Raw genomic sequence first — 7,355 nt, forward strand, 5'->3', positions numbered from 1 at the left:
CAGGGCTGGGATAGGTAGCCTCCCCTAGCTCCGTAGTGGAGGACTTGGGCTTAGGTTAGCGGGGTTAGATGTTGTGTCTCCCTGTTAGCCGAGTGAAGGGGACGATACCCCCTTAAGTACTGTGTGTACCCGTTACTGTGCACAAGTTGGTGTTAATAAATAAGTGTGCCTCCGACCCCGTCGTCAAAGCCTCCTGAATACTTACTACAACAGTACAGGCAGTGCAACTGCATTGGGGCCCATGGGCCAGAGATAACCGTGTGAATCATCAGCCTGACAAGTGGATTGCAAGGATGTGGGTACAGCAGGCCTCTGCGGTTAAGTCGCACAGGTGACCCAGACAGATGCTCGAAATTTCGTGGCAAGACAGTATAAGAAAGTGTTCTTCACTCATTTTCAGAGGGGGTGCCACTTTTCGCCGATAAGACGTGATCAGTGGGAGGGCCGCCACACATTTGAAACCATTGGGGGTTTTCCCGCAGCACGATGACGATGACGATGGGGGATGTTGTCACGTGTTGTGTGTTGTCGGGTGGCCGCACTAAAGGCCACCATGGCCCGCCATTAGCCCACGGCCTTGCCATGAAGACCACTGGTATAAGCAATGCAAAGGGCCAGGTGAGCGTTGTAGATATGATTACGGTTGCGCTGGGTGGGACACGCGTGTGCAGGATGGCGAGGCGGCGGGCGGGGGGGGGGGGGCGGCGGGGAGGTTGTGAGGGCCGGCGACCAGCGGGAAGAGAAGACCTAAGAGCAGATGGTGGGAGACTGTTAGGTTGTTAGTTCAGCTCTCGCAGGTTGCATGTCTGCTGTCCAGCAGATGCGGGATTCGGCAGAGGGTAGAAAGCGTTGACGGGGAGTGTTGGGATTAATGGCTTTGGCGGTGACGTCCTCTTGACGTTGAGGTGAGTAGAGTTCCGTCCTTGTTATCGTTGTCATTATCGTTGTTGTTGTTGTTTGCGTGTGTGGTTTGTCTTTTAGGGAGACACGGGGCCGCCCGGATTGGTGGGATCGCAAGGCGACAAGGTGGCTCACGCGCACACGCCACGCAGAACGCTCCGCTTACAAACTCTCCTGGGATATTGCATGTGGCAATTTGTTTCCTTTTTGCATTGGCTGGCAAGGCTTATAGACTGAATGCCTCGTTTGACGATGCACGGATGACTTCCTGGGATGATGCAAATCCACACGTGGGATGATGTGTGCCCTCGTTCGCACGGAACTTGCCAGGTGATGTCATGAAGACGTCGATGGAGCACCTGGAAGCGGCCTTGCGGTCTGAAAAGCATGAGAGGCCAAACACATTATCGATCATCGCCGCCTATTTTTTAAGTGGCCTACTGACCATTGCCACACTTTGCACTCCTCTATCGACTTTTGTATTGGTTGTTGTTGTTGTAACTTTCTGATCCGCCCTTACTGGACATCTGTGAAAAATAGCTTCGTAACTTATCGGATTCCTCCCGGATAAAGACAGATTCTGATTCTGAAACTAATGCCCGTTTGCAGGCCATGCACTGAGTCACATAGTTCCCACAGGGAGAGCTGTCACTGGGGGTGCCCTTTCATAAGTTTGCATACCTCTCTCCACATGGTCGCGTGGAATTTTCTCAAGGTCCTTCCAGTTTTTCATCTCCACATTTAAAATCCACGTGCGTTTATAGTATTTGGCTGCACATGATAAGCCACTTCGTTGGGCTATCATTTGTGGCCAGGTCGCTTTTGAAAAATTAGCTATATAGCTCAGTCGACCCTGCCTGTTTAAAGAGTAAAAAGTTTTAGTTTTTAGTTCATGCGGTGAGCCGGCACCAACAATAGTTTAGTTTTTGTTTAAGTATAATAGCTCTGAGATTCCCCAGAATATGGGGCGCTCTATCAAATTCAAAACCTTTTCATCATTATCATTATTTACATACAGTAGGTGTAAGAGGGTATTTGGCCTACTCCTTCATGCTGCACAAAAGTCTTGAAAGAGGTGGGCGTACCCCTCGTCTACCCCACCACCACCACCACCACCACGCGCGACCTGCCGATTGACAAACTGTGGCGTACGTATTGGGGGTGGATTCAAGAATCTCGCTCAGTGCCTTCAACCGTCGCTCCGGCAGATAGAATCGACCCGTCGACCTCCGTGTTGCAAGTCCAGCATGGACGTTGACCGTTACACCCCCACCGACAGCGTCCCATTGGCTGTTGGTCGCCGTCACACACGTGACACCTGTGGACAAGGAGCTTTGTGGCTCGTGGGGTTCCTCCGGTACGAATGAATGTTCTGAAATTGCTCGCTCCGTTTGGTTTTCCTGCCAAAAACAGGGAGAGGTCGGGCAGAAGGGAGAGAAGGGAGACCGTGGCGAAAAGGGGGACAAGGGGAAAGATGGCGAGGAGGTAAGCGGAGTTGTGTTTGTGTTTTAGTCCCCTTTTACTGATCTGCGTTGATCGATTTTACATTCTTGGACAATTACGTACATGCACCGTCCTTTTGTCAGTCCACTGCTGGATGAGGACCTCCCCACAAACGTTGTGCGGGGTCGTGTGGGTCTATTGATGAGACTCCACCACGCTGGTCAGCGTGGGTTGGTGAACACAGGGAGCGTAGACGTTGAACATAGTATAGTACAACCCAAGTTATATTTTAACTAAGATAATCAATTCGCTGCACATGAGAACACGGTTGAACCACAGCTTCCTCAGGACACAAACGTGTGTGTATGTTTGTGTAGACTTACGCATGCATAAAAAAACAAAGATCCCCCGTATAGCCTGTAACAGACTATTGGGGCAAGTGCTGTTAGCAAGCACTTACGAAGGCTGGCACAGCACACGAGGGGGTGGGTGGCCAGCACCACCACCGCCTTTGTCTCCCTAGTGGCGATGTTTACACACCGCACCAGCTACTCATTTGAGGCTAAGTCGACCTAGGAGAGGCCCAAGACAGGTTCAGATATAATCATCACTGGTGCTGGCCGTGAGCGAGAATCGAACTCGGGTCACCACGTTTCGTAGTGCAGCGTGCTAACCGATACACTACCGCTCACGCATGAAGACACACACACACAGGCTTAAATGAGCACCTGGTTCAGTGTGTGATATCGGCACTGGGGAGAATAATTTAGCCAGGCATGATGCTGGACACACCGTCGCCATCAGGCGCCATGCGAGCCTTCAGAGGCGCTCACTAACAGCACATCTCCCTATGTTTCGAAAGGCTAAACAAAGCGTCTTTTATCTTCTTGGTTCTTTCGGTAAAGTCACGTAGAAGGAAAATAATAAAATAATAAAAATAAAACATAATAAAATAATTCTCACGACGTTTCGGCCACAACTCAAGCAGCCGTTTTCAGATGGAGAACAGGTCTGTCAAGTAGACAGAGTCTTTGCTTGCTTGCCAAGGGCCTTTTGAAAATGTATTAAACGTTATGATCGTGGCGTGCCCTTTGCTATTTTGCATGCGGTCCGACTTGCTCCCAGACATTAATTATCGAGATATCTTGTCTCTGTGTTGACTCGGTGCATGTCTGTCCATTTCTGTTCATCAACCAGGGAATTCCAGGTGACCCGGGGGAGGATGGGAAGGACGGCAAGCCTGTAAGTCAGCCGGAAGCGGCTCATTCTCATTTACTGCGCTCGTAATCCGGAACTTCCTGGGCTTTCCCCTCTCATCTCACTCTACTCCCCTCCCCTCCACGTGCTGTCTGCTCCAGCAACCAAAGATTTCTACCGAAGTACCCTGCCCCTCCCTCACCCGGTCAACCTTGGCTCAGTTAGAGGTCGCTCCTTCTCCTCTGCTGCCCCATTGTCTGGAACTCCCTTCCCCCAGCGATCCGTGCTGTAGACTTCCTGCGCATGTTCACAGTGGCGAGATGTTAACTACCTCATCTGGCGGAGGTCGTGGGTTCAATCATGACGATGACACCTTTATATTGGGAGTTTGCGTGTTCTCCCCGTGGTCGCATGGATTTTCTCCGGGTCCTTCCAGTTTTTCCCCTCCACATTTAGAATCAACGTGCGTTTTCAAGTATTTGGCTGCTGTACATTTCCACGTGATAAGCCACTTCGTTAAGCCATCATTTGTGGCCAGGTCACTTTTGTAAAAGAGCCGTAGAGCTCAGTGGACCTTACCTGGTCAAATAAAAAATAGTTTAATAGTTTTTTTTTCCCTTCTACGTGACTTTACCGAAAGAACCAAGAAGATGAATCCCTGCAGTCACGAAAGCTTTAAATCGAAGTTTATAAGTCCAGGTTCACAACCTTCCTCTTCTCCTCTGCCTCTTTCTTTCTCAACAACAAAAGTAAACACGTAGACGTGCCTTCCTTTTTCCCAGCATGCCCCACGTCCCACACTGCCCCATTCCGCAGCTGCGTCGAGACGCGGACCCCCAGGGCGCGCCGCGCACAACTCCGGACCGCGTGGCGTGCGTTGCGTCACCGCGTTCAAAATGTAATGTTGCTCCGCGGAAGCCGAAAAAAAAGGCCCAATTCCTGCGCTTTGGTCTTTGATAGGATGTTTGGGGGTGAGTGACGCGTGTCGCTCTGTCATACGTGCCCATGTTGGAGGAACCCGGTTATAGATCGAGGCATGCTCAGAAACAGGAGCGGGGGGGGGGGATAAAAAGATGTCTCGTATAATGTAATCGCAGAATGGTGTCGCATGTTTTCTGTCTCATGGGATCTCTGACCAGTTGGCAATGTGGTGAAAGTGCTCGGCTCACAATCCTAGCCTGGGGTTGACTTAACAAGGATGTCTCCTGGACCTCGCCATAGGAATGGTAAATTTTTCTGGCCGCTGGCTAGAATGGAAAGGAGACGTTTTGACGTTGATCCTTACGTCGTTCAAACGAATGAGAAGCAGCACTCATCTCCATTGATGGTGCTCATGCGCTTGTGTTAATTCCATAGTCCTATGGCAGGTGCTAGACTCCAGAGGTGGGACAAAGTCATTGTTATGCAAGTCCAAGTCGAGTCGCAAGTCATCAAATTCATGACTCGAGTCTGACTCGAGTCCAAGTCACATGACTCGAGTCCACATCTCATAGGTGGGACAAAGTCATTGTTATGCAAGTCCAAGTCGAGTCGCAAGTCATCAAATTCATGACTCGAGTCTGACTCGAGTCCAAGTCACATGACTCGAGTCCACACCTCTGCTAGACTCTGATATCGGACAATCCAACGGCCGCTTCCGGCAAAACGGTGCCGCTAATTTTATTGGCCCCCGAAGGAGGATGATGATGAGGGTGATGACAGAGATGGTTGATGCAGCTGCTACTGTTTCTGCTCAAGATGATGATGGTGATGATGTTGAGAATGGAAATGAAAACGTTGATTGATCAAAATGATGTGAAATTGGTGGTAATGGTGATGATGACAGTGGTGGAAAATTGTGATTATTGATGATGAAAATGATGGTGGCAGTGATGCCGATGAATCTTGCGGTGGCTGCTGCTCATGATGATGACGCTTACAGCGGCATTAAGATAACGATCAGTTTTAAGATGGTGATGAAAGTTGTCGTGTGATGATCATGATGAAGATGGGAAAGTCGTCACGGTGACGACAGTCGTCACGGTGACGACCGGCTGAGTCAACCCCTCCACCTATTTGTGAGTCGAAAGCTCGAACCACAGCACCACCCAAACTCCATTTTAAACGCGTGACTGTCGTGTGTAAACGAGCAACGTCGGGCGGACGTTGGCATGTGGTTGAAACCTTTCCGCTCAACGTTGGCCCGACGTTACGTGTTTACTGGGTTCCCACTCGTCGGCGCGCTTGCCGTACGTGCGTTCTCTTCCCTCTGTCAGTCGCTCGCTCTGTGACCTCCACCCCCTAAGCCTCCCAACCCACCTCACCCCTTACCTGTGCCGGTGACAACGTTCATATTTTCAGGGAGCGCGTGGCTTTCGAGGTCCCCCAGGTCTGAACGTAAGTGGCTGCAGGAAGAGCGGACGTGGAGGAGAGGCGACGCGCCGAGAACACACACCCGCACACACGCGCACACACACACGCGCACACGTACACACGCGCACACACACGCATGCGCACGTGCGTGCGTGCATGTGCATCAGCCCCCTATGTTCACAGGACTTTATCGAAATTGTTCGAGGAAATTACAATAACAGCAAAATTGGACAGAGGCAATTTGAATAGGTATACAATTAAGTGCACGTGCGTTGTACGTGTGCTTGTATATACGAGCAGTGGGGAGTAGTGACCAACCGCCACCGCAGTGATTTTTTGTTTTTTTTAATTCCCGCCACGCAACCGTTGTCACCTGGGTTCAATTCCCAGACTGCGATGATCCACGTTGCCAGTTGCCAATCGGTGTAAGAACCTGTCTTGGGGCGCGCCTAGGTTTAATCATCCCAAAATGAGTACCTGGTGTTGATTGTGTATCTAAAATGTGGCACCACGGTGGCTAGGATATGTTAACTTTCTCACCTGGTATACAGGAGGCCATGGGTTCCATGTCGACCCTTCGCCATTCCTCGAGTGAGCAGAGCGACACCGTGACATTTCTAATTCATACAGAGGTCACCAGAGGTCACCAGAGGTCACCAGAGGTCGCCAGATTCGAGAGGTCACCAGTTCAGTCTCCCAACACGGCAGTTGAAGCAACTGATCCTCATGGCGGTACCCTGGGGTAGCAAATAATACAAAATGGCAATTAAATATTTTATTTCTGGGACACTATTTTTTCCAGGGGTGTACTTAACTCCGCGACTGGGGTACCAATCAATCCGAAATCAGTGCCACTCCGCGATGTCGAAATGCAGTGAGGACGATTGCGCCGAAACCCTGAAGGCTCGCGGTACGCACCGTAGTGGTGCATCGTGTACAGCTCGTCGAGATGAGTCGATTGGCACATCGCCGACCATCAACAGACTAAGAATGACTGCAACACGGACATTATGCGAGAGCCAGAGTACTATCATACCCCGGGGTACCGCCATCAGGTTCAATTATATAATTTTTCATAAATTCCCCCCCACCCCACTGTGAGCCTCTGTCTATCCAGCAGTAGATAATGGTCACACCGTAGTTATTTGGTAGGTTCCGTGTGGTGGGGTCAAGTGTGGGTACTTCCGCTTCGACCAAGATGTCTTGCCAGTGTAGTAGAGTAGGCCAAATACCCTCTGGACGAGGCCCTTCTGACAGCAGGGGCGTGAGCGAGCAATTGCAGGACTGCACCTTTACTTTCGCCACCTTTACATTTTTTTTTTATAAACCGTCAATTTTTTAGAATTGGAATAAGTGAACATTTCAGCCAGCTTTCCAATTACAAAGTGTTCATAGTAAAATATTACATGGTAAACGTTTTAAAGCTGTGCTGTTAAAACATAAATTTAATGTTTATCAACGTT

At 50.1% G+C, this 7,355-nt stretch overlaps 1 long non-coding RNA gene across 1 annotated transcript; it reads left to right on the forward strand.

Moving 5' to 3' along the window:
* Window positions 1-968: 968 nt before the first annotated feature.
* Window positions 969-6,542, forward strand: LOC144946129 (uncharacterized). Its single transcript, XR_013639782.1, has 4 exons — window positions 969-1,026; window positions 2,314-2,385; window positions 3,541-3,585; window positions 5,881-6,542. It is a non-coding gene; the product is annotated as an uncharacterized LOC144946129 (long non-coding RNA).
* The last annotated feature ends 813 nt before the right edge of the window (window positions 6,543-7,355 follow it).

This window comes from Lampetra fluviatilis, chromosome 40, assembly GCF_964198595.1.
Source record: "Lampetra fluviatilis chromosome 40, kcLamFluv1.1, whole genome shotgun sequence".
NCBI classification, from domain to species: domain Eukaryota; kingdom Metazoa; phylum Chordata; class Hyperoartia; order Petromyzontiformes; family Petromyzontidae; genus Lampetra; species Lampetra fluviatilis.